Source organism: Harpia harpyja, chromosome 4 (genome assembly GCF_026419915.1).
Source record: "Harpia harpyja isolate bHarHar1 chromosome 4, bHarHar1 primary haplotype, whole genome shotgun sequence".
NCBI lineage: Eukaryota > Metazoa > Chordata > Aves > Accipitriformes > Accipitridae > Harpia > Harpia harpyja.
This window is the reverse complement of record NC_068943.1, coordinates 80,728,974-80,747,381: the sequence shown is the minus strand read 5'-3', so window position 1 is coordinate 80,747,381 and position 18,408 is coordinate 80,728,974. Positions and strand designations below refer to the sequence as shown.

Below are 18,408 nucleotides of genomic sequence, written 5' to 3'. Positions count from 1 at the left end.
TCCCAGCTGCTTCGCCTCCCCCCCCTCCCCATTTCCAGACCTCCCACGCGTGAGGCACACCCCTCCCCCCCTTCCGCAACAGGCCCCCTCCCCACGCCGTGCAAACGCGCCGCTGTCAGCGGGGGCGCGCGCGCCGGGCGGCACGTGGCGGCGGGGCCGGGTGGGTGGGTGGGCTCGTGGGGGGAGGAGGGGGCTTTGCGCATGCGCCCCGCGCCCCCCGCCCGGGCTCGGCGGGCCCGCCGCGGCGGCGCGTGTGGGCGGCCGAGGGGGGCCCCGCCGCGACCATGGGCTGGAGACGCGCGGGGCGGCGGCGTGAGTGGGGAGGGGGGCGGCGGGCAGGGGGGCACCGGGCCGCGGGGGGGCGGAGGGGAGGCGGGAGCTCGGAGGGGACCGAGCCGCGGGGGGTGGGGTGGGGGGGCTGAGGGGAGGCGGGAGAGGCTGAGCGGCCGTTGGGCTGAGGGGAGGCGGGCGCTCTGAGGCGAGCCGCGGGCTCTGAGGGGAGGCGGGAGCCTGAGGGGAGCGAGCGAGGGGCCGAGAGGAGCCGCCGCGCCCTCCGGCGCCAGCCGCCGTTGCGAGGGGCCGGTCGCGCCCCCGGCGTCTCCCGTGGGCCGGGCGGGCCCGCGCGTCCCCGCTGCTGTTTGCCCGCAGCTGGCGCCCTCGGCTTCGTCCCGCCGGGCTTCCCCGGCGGGCTCTGGAGGGCAGGGAAGCCCCTCGGCTCCCGCTGCGGGGAGGCGGCTTTCAGGGACGGGCATTTCTAATGCGTTTCTCCCAAGTGAAGAAATGCAGACCCTCGTCGCGGCTTTCTGGCGTTAGAGAGAAGTGTGCTGGGAGTGCACAGCCTTCCAGGTGTTCTTACCACCTTCAGTGGCAAATTCTGCTTTTTTCCTGTGATGCTGATCTTAGTTCCAAGTAACAGGTATTTTTTTTTACTTTAAGAGACACCAACTGTCTGTCACCTCACTAGCGAACTCGCTTTGCAAAGCCGGCTCGGCCATCCCAGCTCCTCAGCCTGGCAGGACAGTGCTCAACAGATCCTGAGCGTTCAGTCCACGGCAGCAGACGCTGTTGTAGCACCAACACAAGCTAAGAAATCAGCAGCTCCTTGCTCTCCTTGGCCAGATAAACGTTTATAATACTGCTGATACCCTGAGTTAACCCTGTCTCAAGCTAACTGGGGCTGCAGCCGTGTGGTTTGACATTTCTCAGTGCTTGATCTGAATGCAGAGCATGAGGAGAAAAATCTGCCCCCTGTGTTAGATAATGAAAGTTTTGGCTTCTGTTGGGCCTAACTTTCACCCGTCATCGTAAAATTTCACAGGAATGACATTTGTACAGTTATTTTTACTGGCTTTTTTTAGCCAATTCTCTTTTCTACTGGTAGGAATTAGTTCTGACTCTTTCTGGTCATTGCGACCTTGCTTCCCAGGGAAGTGCTAATTTTGTTCCACCGTCAAATTGATTACAAATAGGAGATAGTGCACAGAGATTTAATTAGGGCATGGATGTACAGTATGGATTCTCGAGCAACAGTTGGTAACACCGCATTCAGCTTTTTCATTGGGTGTTTAGTTAGTATTTAGAAATAAAAGGAAGAACAAAAACCTTGCATTTCACAGACCATTGATTATTCTTGTTATTATTTCCATGTCTTCTTCTGCTCACTGCAAGTCAAGGATAATTGGTAGAAAAAAAATCTGTCCCACTCTGTTAGAAATCTGTTTCACGGTGATGTTCAGCAAACCAGCTGTTGGTCCAGTTACCAAACCCCACCTTTCTTCAGGTCATTTAAAAGGGGAAAGCTGTTGTTTTCTGTCAAGACTTGTGATTAGTAAAATGAAAGGTGCCCTTCTCTATTTTTGATTCTTTCCAAGTGTATTCCAAAGTTATGCTTGTGCTTTCCAGGGGGAACAAGTAAGCTCCATTCTGTGAAGTGGGATATGTAAGAATTTTTAAAAGAAAATTAATATAGAAACACACAGGTAATTTGAGCCTTATTGTGCTGTTCCTTATTCTCCCCATACACTGCAGACAGCTGAAAGTCCTGTATTTCCAGCAATCCTAAAATTAACTCCAGCGTTTCTGCAGTTCTAAAAAGGCAGGAGGGGATGATGTTTGTTTCCCCTCTCATGTCACACTGGTGACTGAAGCGGATCTGGAGGGCTTGGCAGTGGGTGGGGTGAACTGTTACATATTTTCTGTGTCTGACGAATGCGCAGGCTGCTCGGCGTCTGTCCTCTGTCTGGTCAGCGGCAAAAGCTCCTAACGAGTAGATGGTCCTGACGATTAAAGCTGAGGTAGAGTAGTTTGACTGCAGGGATTTCCTGTGCCACAGTGCAGGCTGGGGATCCTTTATGGCCAGGGGCTTCTGACCATGTCTGCGGCTGAGGAGGAGGTGAGGTAAGGGGGTGCGGGGCTCGGAGCAAAAGCTCAGGTGAGCTGGGGTTGATGGTGTGCTGAGAGCGGGCAGCATGGCCGTACGCTCTGGGTCAGTTGGACTGAGCGTGAGTGTCTGCCCTGGGAGTATTTCCGTGGCTTCTTGTAAGAAAATGATTCCTTTGCAGTGTCTTTCTCGAAAAATGGTAACTTGACTGACATTTCTGAATTGAAATGCCAAAGGATGGGGCAAAATGGAACAAGGAGCATATTTTAGTATACTTTGACAGATCACGTTTGAAGGTTTGTGGTTCAGATCACATGAAACTTATTTTACAAGACCATCTCAGTTTTTTCAACTGTGCTGAAAATGCATTCAGCTGCTATTTGTTGCGGCTACTCAGGTTCATGACCTGGCTTCTCTCATCCTTGCAGTGGCTTTTAAAACTGGCTTTATCAAGTTTTAGATCAGTTTAAATTGTGAAAAGTTAGTAGAAAAATCTTAAGGACTGGCTGTATCCTAATGAAAGGGACTACCTTTAGTACTTTTGAGACTAGAATTGCAAGTTTATATTATCACTGATGCAGTGGACTATTGAATTATTGCTAATAGAGAACATTTTCATTTAAAAAACTTAAGTGTTTTCTTAACTGATGCAACAACATTAAGATTTTGGGTTTTTTTAAAGCAACTCACAGGTCTGAATGAATGACTATAAATGAGGAATTGTCATGAAATTTCTGTTTTCTAGATGGGTTCCACTGGTGCCCATTCTTAGCCCTTCATTAGTGATTGTTTTTGCCTGTTAGTTTGAAGCAAACATCCAAGTCATTGCAGATAACTTGCAAGTGATGCAAATATCAGTAAATAACTAAAAAATCGGGGTCACAGACTGAGAGCATGGCAGCTTGCTTTGAAGGAGTTAGAGAAGAGCCCCCAAAGGGTTGGAAAACATGCTGACAGTGAGGACTTCTGGCGGTCCCATCCATCTCTTAACAGAGGGAAGGTTAAAAGAAAACAGTTTATGAGCGAGGACGAAGGTGTAGCAAGGCACTGATCAGATGCTAGGCAAGTTTAGACCAATTTTAAGAATTTGGCAAAGATTTTAGTACATACTGAAGAGTTCTAATTGTAGACACAGTTTTTCTAAATAATTTTCTGTGGTTCAAAAGGTAATTGGTTTGGGAATTGTGTTGCTTAGGTGAAACTTGACCTTAAAAGGTCTTTTCTGGCTTTGTGTGGTTTTATAGCTGACAAGGGCAAGATTTAAGAGGAAAATTCTTACAAGCTGTGAAATCTAATCACTGATGCAGAGTTTGTGATGAATTTTAACACACAGACTTGTTGACTTGGTAATTTACTGACTGCCAGCAACTTCTGTGACTCCAGAAAAACACCCCAAACTCCTAAAACATCACTTCTTGCCAAGCAGAGGATGAGGTCCAGTGCATTTCTTGTAGTGCTTGCAGTTGTACATAGGTGTAATTCAGGCACTTTGGACCAACAAAGCAAGCTAGAAACACACTGTCAGGCGTTGTTTAATCCTCAGAACGCCCACATTGGGTGCGTTATGGACTGGGTTACTGAACCTCCTGTGCCTCAGGTACTTCTGCTGGGGGAGCTGGAGCCAGCAGGCGCTCGCAGTGTGGCTGATGCTTCTTTTTTGACTGAGCCACGGTGCTGGAGAGTGAGGAATCGTTACAGCATAGTGAGCTTTCAACTGAGAGCTGCTAAAATGCAACAGGGTGCATGTGAGCCAGGAGCGGGGGGACCCAGGCAGGCTGTGCTCATCAGGTTGAATTTTGGTGATTTGCCAATGTTTCCCTCATGGTGATTTGTACCTGTGAGGGGCCGCGTGGCTGAGAAAAAAAGTTATGAAATCAGTCTGTAGCCTCACTGTTAGCATTGAGCCAGGAAGAGGGAGGCAATTTTGTGGCTCTTTCCTAATGCCACTTCAGATTTTCACCGTCTCTTTTCTAAACATTGGCAACGCAAAGCAAGATGCGGCAGGTACCTCATTATTCCTTTGCCTTATTGCTCAGACAGGATTCTCTGAATGGCAGCACAAACTTGGACAGCGGTAACAATCATTAAACAGTTGAAGTAAAAACCTTGGCAGATAATGGACCCCTTTGTTGTCTGGCCGCTCTGTGGTCCGAGAGGATGGGTGCTGCTGTCTCATTAGGAGGAAGGTGATCCTTTCTTCCCACCCCGTTTCCAGCTTTTGTTTTTTGTGCTGCCACTCAACAAAGTGCTTTACAGAGTTTGTGCTCCAGATTTATTTATTTTTAATCTGGCTAATAGGAAGTAAATTATTCCCATGAAAAAAGTTCCATTAATATTCCCTACTTTTTATGCTTGCTCTACTTTAACGCTGTTGACTGTACAGGGAAGCAAGTTCCTTCCTAGCATCCCTGCCCAGCACATAGGAAGACTCCCCAAATTACAGATGTGCCTCCGAAAACTCTTCGCTGGACCACGGCCCGGTCAGCCCCTCGAGGGTGGCTGCACTGCCGCCTCCGTGCGGAGAAATGATCCCATTTGCCGTGCTTTGTGAATGAGTATTTTATTGCAGAGCCCCACGTCATTATCAGTCTTTCCAGCTGGTCTTTGCACTTCCCGCCAGCAGCAGAAGTGGAATTCCACTGTCCTGTACCTGTGCCATGTAATAACATGCTACGCTTTTTTTTGACTCAAGCTGTGGTTAATAATGGTCAAATTCTATTAAATCACATTTCACTTGCTGTGTTCAGTATTGCTCGATGTCTAAATTCTGCCTCTGAAAAAAACCCTATACTTTTTAAATGCCTAAATTATCTATTCAGTGGCCATTCTTTCTTATGGCTTTGGTAGGCTGTTCGCTTTCTGTTAAAAGCCACAAAAAAGAATTTATCTTCAAAATGCTCCTTGGAGGGGAAGAAGGGAATGTGTAGATTTCCTTTACTGACCTCCTCATACCATAAATATGAATCATTATCACTGCTTGGGTAGTGACGCATGGTTCTCCCCAAATTGTGGACTGTCTGGAAGGTCTGGCTGGGATTTTAAAAAAATTGGCTTGCTTTTGTGTAAAACAAAGATTTAAGGTGAAAGTTCCCAGATGCGCTGTGGGCTAAATTGACATACGGCAACGTATGGCTGGGCAGTTGCAACGTTATGAGTTATTTTCTGGTGAAGGAAATACTGAGAACGGTAAATATTGTAGCAAAAAGAAATCCCTTTTTCTTCTGCAAACGCAGATAACTTAGTTTCATACCTCAGTGTTGGCTAATAATTCCTTAATTATTACATTTCAGAGAGGAACCCAGGGCTTTAAGTAACAACACAAGCTACAAGGTTTTGTGACTATAAATAAAAAGCTATATTTGGAAAAAATGAATAGTGTATTTATGGACAAAACTGTATTAAGGGAAATGTGATGGAAAAATTGAGTCAGATGAGCTGATGTATGAGGCATTTCCCTATGGAGTCATTGGGCTGAAAAATGTTTTATATGCCTAAACTTGAACAGATGCTTCAACACACACACACTCGTACATCCCCCCCCCAGTTTAATATTAGCAGTTTTGTTCATACCACTGTGATTAATTCACGAACCAGCCTGTTTTAGTCTCTTTTCCGGGGGCTATTGGGTATTTCCAGATCATCCAGGTACTTAAGCCCATGCTTAACTGTAAATATGAAGCAGCCCGGTTATTAGCAGGATTTCTTTCAAGCTTTACATTAGGCATGTGCTTAAATGACTCACTGACCTGGGATTTACATTTTTACACAGGAGTGAAGGATTTCTCCCCATTACCTTGCTTAGATGAAAATCGGTGGAGTCAGCCAGCTTTTTTGCCTAAATAAGGACATGATACCAGCTTTCGGCTCTTACAGATATTAGTTCCACCTTTTTAGTTACAAATTTGTCAGAAAACAATTCCGAGTGTGTGTGCCTGACCTCGTTTAAGATACTGTTGAAGTACGAAGAGAAGACATACATATGGATGACCAGCAGATTGTGCCTACTGTTCTTTTTAGTATGAATGTCGCATTTGGTGGTGCTGGAGAGGTGGCTGACAATTGCATATTATTATTTTCCCTTTGAATACCTGTTGTGGTGTTCCACTCAGCTGTTTATCTGCTTTCCCAGGCTTCTATTATTTGTCTTGTAGGTAGCTGTGCGCAGCGCTTCCTCTCTTCTAAAAATCCCCAAAGACCTCCCAAAAAGTGCAGTGCGTTGGAGCCTGTTGTTTCCACTTTGCTTTTCTGATTGAGCTAAACTGATGAAGGAATGTGGAAAAATGACTTCTGAGTCTAGCTGTGGTGCACCTCAGGAATACACGGCTTACAGGATGAGCGATGATGCTTGTGGCATCAGGGGATATTGACTCCTGCTTGCAGTGACATCCCAGCATCCGACAGTCGTGAGTGGTGCAGCCGTGCCAGACTCGGGTATAACAAGTCATTGTCTGTAAAGTTCTGTATCTCATGCTTAAAATAGTAGAGAGCCTGGAAGGGTGATTGTATTTCTTGTGTGTAGATGGTTTCCATGCTACCTTGAGGGTGAGTTTCTGACTCCTTAACTCCTGGAAGTCTTGCTGCGTTACAGATTCAGGGACACAGCTGACAAGTAATGCTGCGTGATCCAAGGGCCTGAGGTTGGAGAAACATCTGTAGGCAGGCAAGGGGCTGGGTGGTAGATTGTGCACATGGGGCTGGCCCCAGTGTTAATATATTTTTAAATGGTGTAAAAATATAATAATTAAGGTTCTTAATGTGTGTTTTGCAGGTGTGCTGTCTTGCATATGGCATCTCCTCCTAAAAATCTAAAAATCCCCTGATTTTCATGGTAAACATATTTAAGTAGTTGAGAAATTACTAAATTTTAATTACAGCAGACATTCATTCACAAGAGTTACTTAGCCAACATTCGAATAGGTAGTTGAACTATTTTTAAAAGGAGAAGAATTTTCATAGTGGAAACTGTGATTCCTGGGATATTAAAAAAATAAAATAAAATTGAAGTGTTCGGGAGGAAGTACACGGTGATCTTCCATATAGCCATATGGAAATGATCTTCTTTATTCCTTGGTTCATGTAAAGTCTGCACTCCTTATGGACTGTTTACTTGAAATGTCTGCCTCTGTGGCAACACCAGCTTGATTTATATTCCTCAGCCTGCTCTTGCTTGCTTTGCAATCTGTGGCAAAACCTTATCGATCTGGGTGTCTGCAAAATCCGATTCCCTGGAGGATTGTGCTGGAGAGATATTGACAGAAATAAATCATTGCTGCCCTTCAAGTGTGCCGACTGTGTGAGATTTGTTTGACAAGTAAATACTGAATACCAGTCGGCTGTAAGTTATCAATGATTAATAACCTGGGGTACCCAGGTTCCTTTTGGCTTTTGCTAGTACCTCTCTTTTAGCTGATTCATTAGCGTGCTCTTCCCACAGGCCCCTGGGAGATGCTCACTCCTGGCTCCTTTAGAACAGCTGCACTGGGTTGGACTGAAGGTCTGCCTGGACCGGAGTCCTGTTTCTGACACTGGCCCAAGCACAGGCTGCAGCAACAGCACGGGAGGAGCATGTTTGAAACCCTGCTCAGCATTTTGACTGCTTTCTGCCTAGAGACTTACCCGTTGCATCAAGCACTGTCTCTTTCTTTCAGTTTTTAAGGGGCTTTTGTTCTCCAGGCTACTCCAGATTTTACAGCTCCCTACCTTCTTTCCCCCTTCAGCCTTCTCGTTTTTCCACTGTTCGTCCTATGCCAGCCAGTCTGTACCTCTTCTCTGAAGCTGCTTCTGTTTTCCATTTCTGTGATGAGGGACGGTGAGAGTGACCAGAGCTGTACACTGTAGTTGGGATGCAGGTGAACCACGGGTGCTCATGGTGACACAGCAGCGTGTGCTGTTCGTGTGCTTGTCCTTCTCTAACACTGGTAAAATGCTGTTGGCTCTCTGGAATGTGCTGAGCGGTACCGGAGCTTTCATGGAACAGCCTGACAGCCCCAAGAGCTGATTGCTGAGGCCGTCTCAGGGCACATCTTTTTTACTATGAAATTGAGATTTACTTTTTTTTATTCAATGTATGCATCACTTTATCTACATGGAATTTTATCTGCCATTTTATTACCAGTTACTTAGAGTCATAAAGTCCTTCTGCCATTCCTCATGGTTGCTTGTCTTCCTTGCCTTGCATATTACCGTCAGGATCCTTGGTCACATCCCACTCACCTCACTGTTGTGTTTTACTCAGTGTCCTGGTCCAGCACAGGTCCCAGCCTCTCTGCCTGTGAAACTCCACTGGGACCTCCCTCCCTTGCAGGAAATGACTGTTTACTCCTACTCTTTGTTATCTTTCACCTAGTTGTTTATCTGTGCAGGGACAGTTCCTTTTCCCATGTGGCCTTTCAGTGTCCCTGCAAGAAGCCTTTGATGAGAGAGGCTCACAGATTTTAAAAGTCCAGGTAGTCTGGAGCCTTTTGGGAGGCTGGAAGTCCCTTTACAGAAGCCACACTGACTTTTCCCCTGGTATATTGTATTTATACAGATACATCAATTGTCCACTAATTCTGATCTGTATAATAATATCTAAGTAGTCCTGTACAAATGTTGGGTTTGGGGGTCTGCAGTTTACCAAGATTTTCTTTGTAACCCTTCTCTTACAGAGTTGGCATGATGCTTGCCTCCATGTACCAAGGTGATTTTAAGAAAGGCTGTAACCCAGTCAGCTGTTCCAGCTCTGAGCTCCATCAACCTCTCTGGTGAATGCCACCCAGTCCTCCCTGCCGTTACTCTTCCTTTTGGCTCCTTATTCTGTAACCTCCTCTCTAGTCACTTCAGTGTGAGCCAGTTTCCCAGAGAGTGCCCGGAGGAATGGGGCTGGTGAGGAGGCTGGGTCTGTTTTTAGTACTGTGAGTAGGTGTGTAAAGAAGCCACTTAATTTTTCCTGTGTGGCATTGTCATCTCTTTTAGTAGCATTAAGAAATGAACCTGTTCCTGGTGGTGGCTTTCTGCAGGGAGGCTCCCTCAAGATGTGGATGGGTATCTGAAGTAGTGACTAAGTGGTGGGGGAGAAACTATTTTAGTCATAGGATAGATGGCAGCAGCGTGGCCAGCAGGTTGAGGGAGGGAATGCTCCCCCTCTACTTTGCTCTGGTGAGACCCCCCCAGAGCACTGCGTCCAGCTCTTGGGTCCCCAGCACAGGAGAGACAGGGACCTGTTGGAGCAGGTCCAGAGGAGGCACAGAAATGGTCCGAAGGCTGGAACAGCTCTGCTATGGAGAGACGCTGAAAGAGTTGGGGTTGTTCAGCCTGGAGAAGAGAAGGCTCCAAGGAGACCTTACTGTGGCCTTTCAATAATTAAAGGGGACTGACTTGTAAGAGGGTTATTTTTTTTACCAAGGCCTGTAGTGACAGGACAAGGGGCAATGGTTTTTAACTGACAGAGGGCAGGTTTAGATGCAACATAAGGAAGAAATGTTTTACAATGAGGGTGTTGAGGCACTGCAACAGGTTGCCCAGAGAGACTGTGGATACCCCATCCCTGGAAGTGTCCCAGGCCAGGTTGGACGGAGCTTTGAGCAACCTGGTCTAGTGACAGCCCTGCCTATGGCAGGGGTTGGACTGGATGATCTTTCAAGGTCCTTTCTAACCCAAACCATTCTGTGATTCTGTGAACTTGGCAGAGTAGGTATGAGTTGCCTTAGTGAGAGAATCTACCAAATAATCAGTGGTTTCTTATTAGGAATTCCCATGCTTGCAGCTAATGCCCCTTTTCTTTGAGTGAAATGAGATGTGATACAGCAGATGCTCAAATATCCTTTGTATTAAGAATATTTTTGCAAGCAGACCTACTCACATCTGCATTAGAAAATGGTTGGGCTCCTTGCACATACCAGTGATTTAACCCTTCAGGTGAAGTGATAGCTGGCATAGTTGGTAATAGATCTTTGAATATGTGCTAGGAGGAATAGTAAGGCTGTGTCTGCATTCATCACTAAAGCAATCTAGTGTGTTAATGTTTTTTTGTCTCTACTTTGTATTTTCCTGTAAATGTTTTATTCTAGTAATGCAGATGGGAAATTACTTGTATCCAAACTTGCAGCATGGCCTTAGCCAGACTTGGGAATGAACTGGGTTGTCCAAAGTTGCTCTCTAAAAGGAGATTCTTTTGTTGGTACAGGTTCTGTTGTTATATGCTCGTATTATTTTCTTTTAGTCATAAGAAAAGTAAGGTTTTTTACAGTCTTTGGTGTTCTAGATATTTTTCTAAGTAAGATCTTTTAAGGCCAAACTGCTGACCTGGCCAGTGCTTTATAATCCTGTTTACACTGATGCCCACTTTGCGTTGAGACAGCAAGTTGTGATTTCTCTGTGGTCATGCTGAATGGTGGTGATGTGTTGTCTCCTGGTTGGAGCTTGAAGAGAACATGTACAGAACAAGCATGAAGTTCACTCAGTGACTTAACAAGGTTGTATCAAGATGTAACCACCCTCCTAAAATCTTGAAAGCTTGGAAATAAGAAACTGGGGGAAGCTTGGCACTGTTGCATTGCCCACAATTGTGCCTGTAGTATCTCAGTGTGCTTTTTTTCCATCTCCAGCAGGACCAAAAAGCAGTATATACCATAGCCTTGTCTTCTTTGCACTCTTATATCAAGTCACATGCCTGGCTTAAGCAGTTTCCATGCATTTGGGAGACTAATCTGCCTTAAATTTGCTGCTAATTTTCATAATCTGAAGTCTGATAAAATACATGGCCATGTAAAGCAGTCAGGTGGCAAAAAAATGACCCACCTGCTACTTTGTGCTTGGTGAAGTGTGCCTTTCTCTGTGGCATGAGGCATGGTGGGAAAAGGGCGTCTAGTTTCCTCTCATAAAATAGAATTTATTTGTGGCTATTTTCAGAAGGAAAAAAACAGTTGGTATGTGTCTTCTTCCATCTGGTGTGATGGCGCATCGGGAGTTCAATCAGTGGCTGCTTCAGGTCTCTTCCCAAGGGTGTCTAGAAAAGTACTCAAGTCTTTCAGAAAATGACAATTTAGGGTTTCTTATTTCACTATATGAAATGGGTTTTTTCAACAAATAATTCACTTACTGAATTTATGTGCGTATTTGTATTCTAAATTTTATCTTTGGCAAAATAAAGCTGTTAAGACTCCTGTTGAACTCAGGCTGGAGTAACATTTTAATGCCAGTATAGCAGTCTGCTCTGATATACTATGCTCCTTTTCTCAGAACAAATCGTACTTCAAACCAATTTACTGAAACAAAACTCTTCAATTATTTCTGCAGTTTGGTAGCACTTGAGAGAAGTTGAAGCAGCAAGCCAGCACTTGGCAGGAGAGTGGGCGAGCTCACCTGGCAAGTTTGTGTTTTCACTGCTGTCTTGTTGCAGTGGACCCCTTGCTCTCTGCATGGCTCTGGAAGGAGCATCTGTACAGTGCGTGGCCATGTGCGTGCTGGGTACCGCGTTGCTATAGAGTGGTTTTGATGGTCTGGTGAGGTGCTGTCATTCTGACCTTGCCTGTGTTCCCAACACCATCCTCATAGATTGTTGTGACGTACAGGTACCAACCCTGAGAAGTTGGCCTTCCGGCGTGGCTGGCTACCATCCTCCTGAGCTTAGTGCTCTCCACCTAAGGAGATATACAGCTGTGTAAAGTCACAGAGGTCTGCAAAGCTTTCTGGTCCTCCGTATCTCTGCGAGTGGAAAGTCCTGACCAGGTTTAGCAGAGCTATTCCAAGTGCTGGATGTTTTGTAAAGCAGTTGGTGGTGAGGGTTTGCAATGTCCTCGTCTGCCTTCTGAACATCCTTCCTTCTCTAAAAAGCTGCTGTTGAAGAAAATGTTACATGAATTTGGTATAATTGTAGGGTGAGGCAGTGTCTCGTACTAGACCAGATGACAGAGCTGGGAAACAAAAGTCTTTTTTTGAATTTGGGTCACAGTGAAACAACTGCCATGTTGCAGAATGGGTGACTGAGGACATTGTGACAGACTGCATCATGATATGTGGTATCTATTTTATTTACAAGCCATTCATGCTATTTTTTGAGGCTTATCTATGAAGCAAACACTGTCGTAGTTTCTTTTGACTGTCATAATATGGTGGTGGGTGAATTAGGTGTTCATCCCCATTCGATTGTCTCCCGCTCAGCTGAATGAAAGCCTTTTGACGTACAGGAGCCGACAGAATTGCTCTCTTTTGGCTTCTCTCTCCTTTCCCGAAATGGCTGTGAGAGTGATATTTGGGTCAGCTGCCTCCAGTCTGTCATTTTCTTTTGACACTCATCCCTCTGAGCATATAGGAGGAGCCCGATGGGGAAATGCTGTGGTGCTGTTGGCTGCAGTGGAATCAGGAGTAGTTAAAGGGGTGTTGTGGTTATTCGAATCACTAATCACATCAAGACAGGGAAATCTCTCTGATGCCTGACTGAAACGGTACGCGAGTGAAGATGGCCTTACCCAGACCTCGCTGCAAGAGAGGTGGAGGGACCCAGGTAGGTGCACAAATGCTCTAGCCCCTACAAAGGCGGCTGTTCTCCAGCAGCATGTGTCCCTCGGTGGCTTTGCTGTGGATGTAACGCTCAACAGTAGTTGTGTGTTCTTCAATTTGGACCAGAGACCTTTTGGGTCTGTCCGCCAAAATACGATTTTTCCTTTTTGTCTTGCTGCAGTGCTCTGTGTCTTGGTATGGAAGTGCCCATCCATAGGTCTGAAGTGTCAGGTAGGGCATCGTGCTCCTGTTCCCTTTGAGTGCACAAGTTGTTCTGCTTCACCTGGGCTCTGCTTTTCCCGTGTGTCTCCGGGTGCAGCCCTGCATGACAGTGTCAGGCCTGCCTGCACAGGTCCTGTTGCAGAGTTTGAAGTGGGATACCGTCCTGCAGTTTCTTTCCCTCCACTGTTCGCAAGCCAGCAAGCGCGTCCTGAAATGAGCTGAAGCTGTGCGATTCATTGGCAGGTGTGTGCAGTAATGCCAGCCCCGCTGTCCATTACACTCTGTTACTTTGGAGTGGTGTTTGTCAGTTGGTACCTGCCTTTTGTCATTATCCCCGCTGCATTTTTTCCATCTTTACCCTTCCATTGCCTGTATTTGTTAAAATAACTGCTGAGAACACAGGTGAAATAGTCAACAGTACAATATTTTTAATACTTTAATAAAGTATTGTGTTTATATCATGCCAATGCTAGTGGAGCTGCACAGGGCATGTCGGGGCTGACTACACAGCAGCAGCCTGTGCTGTTTTGGGCAGTTGTCCCACACTTTGAATGGGAAGGATATTAGGTGTCAGCATCACTTGCCTGTGTGTTTCAAGTCCCTGTAACTTGTGCCCCTTCTGTCACATTCATTCTTCCAGGAAAAATTGCTTTGCTGCTGTTGTCCCAGACTCTTCTCAGTGGTACCCAGGGAATGGTGATGGGCAGAGATTGAAACACAGGAAATTACACTTAAACGTAAGAAAAGCTTTTTTTACTCTGAATGTGGTCAGACGTAGGAATGGGTTGCCCAGAGAGCTTGTAGAGTCTCCATCCTTGGAGGTATTTAAAACCTGGCTGGATGTGGACCTGCCAACCTGCTCTAGCTGACCCTGCTTTGGGAGATAGAATATGGTAATTTAAACTACCTGTTGGCAGAATATTATACATTTCTTAGGGTAATGCATGTGGGTACAAGGAAACCTAGTGGTTAAGCATCTTCAAAATATAAGTAAATGACTGAAGTAAATAGGTGGTTCTGTTGCTTACAAAGAAGCTGTCACAGCATCGGACTTGGGCATTTGGTGTGTTTGATCTCTGAAGTATTTTGGCAAGCGATAACACTTCATGTGTCTGAACCAGGGTTTACTAGCCCTGAGCTAAGGAGCATGTGGTATCTTATTCAAACGAATATCCAGTTTGGGAGCAGCTCCTAGAGAGAACTTCTTGGCATTTGGGAGATGAGTGCTGTATATATATGATAATCTCATGGAAAAGCCTGCAGGATCCACTTGGTGTGGAAGAACGGGAATTGACAGCTTACAGTTGGGAGTGTTTTGTGGACCTGAATCCATACTGAGATCACGCTCACCCAGTCTGATGGTCATTTCAGTTGGTAGGAACAATCTTTCTTGAGGATACCCTCCTGATATTTGGATTTTAAGGGTACAAATACCAGTTCCTGGCCACGTTGTCTGCAGACAGCCTGGGCTGGTAATCTAAGAGCTCAGGTTTTGGTTAAACACTTGACCTCGATCTCAAAACAGCAGTGTTGGGTGTTTTCTCTAGTATGGTTTGAACTTAAGATTCAAACTCTTTGCAAAAAAAAAAAAAAAAAAAAAAAAAAAATTTGCCCTTTTCCCTACCCTGTAATTCCTGATTTTCAACATCCAACTAAATTACGCAGGGAAAGAGTTTTGCTGTATGCTACTGGCTCCTACATAGTGAGGAGCAAGCGTGGCAATGCTGGGGCCAAGAGCAGGGCAGGGCCCAGGTTGGTAAGTTGTGCTGGACCTGCCAACACTGTATGAGGCCAGTTTGTATAGGAGCTACTCAAATCCATCTGGGCTTAGTAGGGTTAAACTATATTGTAGAGAAATACTTTGAAGTGTTTGAAACTAGAAAAGAGAGATGGGTGAGGTGGAAGAGGGAATGCCTTGGAGACCTGGGGCAGAATTAACTCCCGGGTTGTTTTGACCTAAGTGTAGCAGCTCTTCACTGGTTGGGTTATTCCTAATCCACAAGCTGCATTGTGAAGGGAGAGGGGTTACTCGTGCTGCAAGCTTCCATCCTGCTACTGTGCTGGTATGACCAAGGTTTGGCACGATGCCATGTCGGTTTGACTGTGGCTTGTTGCCCTGAGGATCAAGTGTTTCACTGCAAAGACTGTCAAACATCGCACCGCGTCTTGCCGTGTAATCTGCTGACCGCTTTATTTTCTCCATTATTACATTTCACATCACCAGAGTGTAAGCATTACCTGGGGCTTGCTTCTGCTTCTTGATACCTTAAGTCTGTAGGACAGATGTGATGAGCAGCTTAATCAGGTTTGCTAAGCATCAGGCAACTCTGTCCTGAGTTGCTACAGAAATGCTAAATTTGGGAGCTCGCTATACCAGTCTCTGAGCTGGTACACCTCGGAAGGGACACTGAATGCTGAGTGTGTGTGAAGGGACTTAGGCTGACGCAGACCCCAAAACAGGTCTCCAAAAATTTCATGAGGTAATGGAGACTCTACAGCCCAGCCTCCATTTTTGATGAAGCCTGTTGTCACTGCAGGCTTCTGCTCTCAAATTAACTCGAGTCAGGCTTGCAGCTTGTCATGTCCTCGTGCTGCAGCACAGGCTGCACGGGCTGCCCCGATGGACGCTGCTCTTCCAAAGTCGGGATCTCGCATGCTCTGGGGTATGTGCTCTGGAGATGATGCTTCGTGGAGGAGCGTGGTTGCTGTAGGTGAAGTAAATGCTAGTTTTGGCCAGTATGAAACACGTTGTGATTTCATTTGAATTGTGTCACTGCAGGGGAGTGTTGCTAAAATTGTCACTTGGCCTTCCATGTTAGCATTACCTAGAGGGCACGCTGAGGCTACTGGAGGTTCATGTCTTATCTGCAAATTCCGGTTTATCTTTAAGCTGAATGCTCGGGTGGGTATATGTATGTTGATTTTCAAAAAGATACCTATTTGACATCTTTATTTTTTTGACAGCACAAGAATCTTACTATATCTCTACCTCTTACCCATATTTTAGTGTTCTATTTATATCCTGCATAGGATCTGTGGTCTTATAATTAATTCAATGAGGAGTTTTTTAGACTCAGGGGGATTGGTCTGGGGATCAGCAGAACCTTGTTAGCATGCCTGGGATTTGAAGGCACCGTTCAGAAATTGTTTCCAAGTTGACATTGACGCTGTGGCTTTTTCAAAACCATTCTCTGCTGTTTGCCGTGTGAGACTTGCCAGATGACAGAGTATTTATTTGAAAAAGCGCTGTCTGTTGTCCAAAAAGTCCCAGCCTTTTCACTCCCAAATATTCTTTAATATAGATTAAAAATAAAATTCAGTAGAGTTGCTTTCTTATTCTTTTTCAGCTGCACAGTGCTGTAAATGCTTCTGAAAAACATAGGAATAAAGTTGGTGGTGATTGAACCCACTTCCTTCGTGAATGATGGAAGGGTGATAGCAATGAATTGTCTTATCCCAGGAAGATCCCCACATCCTTCCCCTTGTGTCCTTTAGGAGGGTGAATGCTGGAATTGCTGCTCAGGTCGGGCAGGCAGGTAGCATCAGCACAATACTCAACAGGATTTGTGGGGTGCTGGTACCTTGCTGGTACTGGGTCTGGCCACAACTTTCTCCTTTCTTGAACAGTAAAATCTTACTCATTTTTCAGGTTTAAAAAAAAAAAAAGGAACCCCCATGCTTCCTCAAAAATAATCGTAAATCATGCACTTCCTTACATTTCAATGTAAATGAGATTTGAATGAATAATGCTAATTATTCATTCATCCTAATTCAAATCCTATTTTAATTAGCCTGTGGGCCCAATTTTACTTTCATGCAGCATGAAACCTCTTTTGATTATCAACAGAATTGCCATGTGTTTATTCTTGAATTTTTTTTCTGCTCAGCACACGTCTTTTTAAACTGCTTAAAACCAAAACAAAACAAATATATCATTAATAAATTAATCAAATTTCATTAGCATGACATGGGAGGACATATTTTAAGGGAAAAAAAGTCTTCCTGTAAATATATGCGTCTTAATAACTGCCTTTTGGCTACCAAATCTTTCTCCTAAGCATGCTGTTTAAGACAAACTTTGTCTGAGGAGGTGCTAGTGAACTATTGAAATTCAGAGAGACTAGAGAGCTTCAGCTCCCTGTTCCCCTCTGGGAGTTGAGTCTCATGGCTGGAAGGTGTGCTGCTGTGCTGCACTTCACCTCTATTCCAGGGAAAACTCGGTTGTGAGCTGAAGCCCATACCCGGATGTGGACTTAGCTAGGGGAAGGTGGCTCCAGCTATGATGGGATGGTGAGCTGGGCTAGGAAGGGTGGGTTGGCCTGTATGCCTTTGCAGTGCTGTCAGTCAGCTGTGGTGGAGAGGTCAGTTGTAGAGTCCTTCCAGCCAGAGTCAGAGTCACAGAGTGGTTTGGGTTGGAAAGGACCTTGAAAGATCATCCAGTCCAACCCCTGCCATGGGCAGGGACACCTTCCACTAGACCAGGTTGCTCAAAGCCCCATCCAGCCTGGCCTGGGACACTTCCAGGGATGGGGTATCCACAGTCTCTCTGGGCAACCTGTTGCAGTGCCTCAACACCCTCATTGTAAAACATTTCTTCCTTATGTTGCATCTAAACCTGCCCTCTGTCAGTTAAAAACCATTGCCCCTTGTCCTGTCACTACAGGCCTTGGTAAAAAAAAAAAATCTCTCTTACTTGTAAGTCCCCTTTAAGTATTGAAAGGCCGCAGTAAGGTCTCCCTGGAGCCCTCTCTTCTCTAGGCTGAACAACCCCAACTCTCTCAGCGTCTCTCCATAGCAGAGCTGTTCCAGCCCTTGGGCCATTTCTGTGCCTCCTCTGGACCTGCTCCAACAGGTCCACGTCTGTCTTATACAGGGACCCCAGAGAATCGCCTCCCTTGACCTGCTGGCCATGCTTCCTTTGATGTAGCCCAGGACATAATTGGCTTTCTGGGCTGCAAGTGCACATTGCTGACTCATGTCCAATTCTTCAACCTCCAGAGTCTCCAAGTCCTTCTGCATAGAGCTGCTCTCCACCCATCCACCCCCACCCCTAGTCTGTGCTGATGTTGGGGATTTTGCCCCAGCCCAGGTGCAGGCCCTTGCACTTGGCCTTGTTGAAGTTCCTGAGTTTCACATGGGCCCACTCCTCAAGCCTGTCAAGATCACTCTGGATTGCATCCCTTCCCTCAGGTATGTCAGTTGCACCCCTCAGCTTGGTGTCAGTCCCGCTGTCTGCCATTGATGGAATGACACGTAACGAGTCCTGATACTGTACATTCTGAAAGTGTTTGGCATTTGATGGCCTGGAGTGAGGCTGTTCTTAGAAA

General features: G+C 45.8%; 1 protein-coding gene across 18 annotated transcripts in view; it reads left to right on the top strand.

Moving 5' to 3' along the window:
• The first annotated feature begins 217 nt into the window (after window positions 1-217).
• Window positions 218-18,408, top strand: part of GJC1 (gap junction protein gamma 1) — a 38,415-nt gene continuing 20,224 nt past the window's right edge. For 4 of the 18 annotated variants that reach the window (XM_052784975.1, XM_052784969.1, XM_052784967.1 and 1 more), the window contains exon 1: window positions 556-2,397. The gene's annotated coding sequence lies outside the window, so the exon portion shown is untranslated. The other 14 variants (XM_052784972.1, XM_052784977.1, XM_052784966.1 and 11 more) reach the window with 9 other exon arrangements.